The sequence below is a fragment of the Olea europaea genome, chromosome 11 (genome assembly GCF_002742605.1).
Source record: "Olea europaea var. sylvestris chromosome 11, O_europaea_v1, whole genome shotgun sequence".
Classification (NCBI taxonomy): domain Eukaryota; kingdom Viridiplantae; phylum Streptophyta; class Magnoliopsida; order Lamiales; family Oleaceae; genus Olea; species Olea europaea.
Window position 1 is genome coordinate 34,064,351 of NC_036247.1, and position 2,833 is coordinate 34,067,183.

General features: G+C 31.2%; 1 non-coding gene across 1 annotated transcript; it reads left to right on the top strand.

Moving 5' to 3' along the window:
• Positions 1 to 1,844: 1,844 nt before the first annotated feature.
• TRNAR-UCU lies at positions 1,845 to 1,917 on the top strand. Its single transcript has one exon. It is a non-coding gene; the product is annotated as a tRNA-Arg (tRNA).
• Positions 1,918 to 2,833: the final 916 nt, after the last annotated feature.

The following is a 2,833-nucleotide window of genomic DNA, read 5'->3' on the forward strand; positions in this document are numbered from 1 at the left end:
ATAATTACTCACAATAAAATAGCAATAAGATTTTCGAGACATGTGGAAGTTGTTTCAAAGAAAGAAAGAGAAAGAGTGCCCAATTCCAGAAAGGAAGAACGAGGGTAACTAACAATTAGCAAGCATACAAACACCATTATCACACAGTTCAACTGGCTCTAAAACAAAAAGTGTTACAAAATAAAAAGATTGAGAATGATATTGCTCAATAATTAAAATTAAAGATCAAATTACTACAAATATCTTAGATTGAATACCAATAGTGCAATTTCTTCTCCTGTGACTTAAAACTAACTCAAAAACACGCACGTGGCGTCAAAATCACGCAGGTAAGCTGTGGCCTTGTACCATTTAACATGTTTGACACACACATCAACCGACACATATTTGTAGTTGGACTACTTACTTTTTAATGGCTTTAAGTTTGTGAAAGAAAATGTTTTTCTCCATCAGGCAAATGTACTCCCACTCTGAAATATCACTCACTTATTGCTTATGAACATACAAAAATGAGTGATATCAGTAGATTGTACAATGAATTCCATAAAATAGGTTGATAAAAAGTGACTTGATTTTTATAAATATTTGTAAAATATAATTAAGATTTTTACATAATAATTGAAGGTTTGAAGTGCTAATCAGAATTAAAAGGCAAGTATACAAAGAAATTAAGGGATGTTAAATTTATTAAGAAAAAAAAAATATTTGGGAAAAGGAGTGAAAACCAGCATCCATATGTTCCCATAAAACATTTAGCCCCAACTTAATGACCATTATAAAGAGAAATTGATGGAAAATGATATTTTAAATAGTGATTTTTTGAAAATGTGGGATTAAAAAGTAGAGAAAAGTTTTGGGTTTACTTGAAAAATATTTATTGTGTGAATATATTATTGAAAATGAGTATGAAAAATATTAAATTTAGAGTATGTTGGAAACCTATGACACACTTGGAATTCACTGCTTCCTCTGTAGTTTGCAGTATGTTGTGACCTAAAAAGGGACAGAAGAAGAAAATGTAAACAGAGCAAATGGATATTTCTTGTGATTTTAGTGTAGGTTCTGAAAGTAGCACTTCATCATGGGATGGCCTTGGGAATTGTGAAGTCACATGATCGAGCTATCATCAGCCACAAAGTTGGAGATGCATCTGTAGTTAAGATTACTGAACTCGAAGATTAAAATGCTTGGGCCAACATTTATAGGCTATACGCCCATTCATTTTTGTCAGTGGACGGACAATGATGAATGGATTGAAAACTATCCCATGGTTTATTTATAACTTGAATGTAGATTCGGCTATTCCTCTTCATAGAAATTGTTGTAACGCAAATCGATTATGAGCACCACAATTTTTATGTTAGAACCTACAATTGATTTGTCGTGATGTTGAAATGCTGTCTTTTAGCTTTCGAAACTTATACTATGAAACTGCTTATCAGGATTAAGTTAAGCAATTATTTGACATAACAACATTATGAAGCATTGTCTTGAAGGATAGAGCTAAATCAGGCTGTATATTGCGTTTATTATACAATGCTAAAATGTTAGGCAGCGCTCACTTATTGGGAGTGGCGGAAAAAGGATTTGTAGAGTCTGTACTAGAATAAGGCTTAATTTGTTATAAAATGCAATATTACAAATCACCAATGGAGAAATCGGAGTTTATATCCACTATATCTTTACTTCCAAGGTAAATGAATGAAGAACTGAAGTAAGAAAGGACACCTAAAAAAAGAAGTGCAATTAAATTCCCAGAAGATCTCCTCAATATTTGATGTTTTATTAGGTTACTTCGACTCTTTACAGATAAGTATAGAAATTATTTCTGCAATCTTCAAGAAGCGCCCATGGCCTAATGGATAAGGCGTCTGACTTCTAATCAGGCGATTGTGGGTTCGAGTCCCACTGGGCGTGCTGGTTTTTATTTTATGTTCCCAATCTGGTAAATATTCAGCTTTTTTTTATTGTTATTTATAATTATAAAAAATGTCATTTTTAAGGAAAAGTGAGTTTTTTTTTTTTTAAATAATCAATAAAATTTTCTGGTTTTCAAAGTTTGCCAAATGCTCATTTTTATTTTACGTTTTCAATCCGGTAAATATTCAGTTTTTTTATTGTTATTTATAATTAGAAAATGTCATTTTTAAGGAAAAAGTGAGATTTTTTTTATATTAAAAAAATCAATTAATTTCTGGTTTTGAAAGTTTGCCAAATGCTCACTGATGTTTTAGAATCGTGATTGAGAACTTCAAAAGAAATGGTAAAAAATTTGGCTCATTTTTCATCACGGTCGAGATTGTTGAGAAAATTTCCTCAAGTATTCCAAAATAAAATAATAGTATTGAAAGGAAATAAGGTGAAATTTTCCGGTTAAAATCCGGCGATTGAAGAAAATATGCCGAAAGATACCATTAATCCTGGTCAGGATATTGGCAAAGTTTCCATTCTGATTTGCACTTGTTTTGACTGCTGAAATTTGGAGTAAATTGTAGGTCAAAATTGTAGCGATGTTTGTTATAAATTGATGACGTCCTTTTTCTTTTGTACGCGATTTGAGATGAAAAATCATAAGTTTAGCAAAATTCATGGGAGTTTTTTTGTAGTTAGTTCAAAGGAGTATAAAATTGTGAGTGGGGAAAATCTTTAGTGGTTATTTTCCTACAATACTTGGAGGTTCGATTAGATTGTACAATTTTTTCAAATAGTGCAAAACTTTGACAAAATTTCCCTTCTTTATATATTTTTCTCTCAACAAGCATCTTGTTGGATATTTGGTTAAATAAATCGAGAATTGAAAATCGATTAAAGTGACTTCGTATCGACTTCGGAC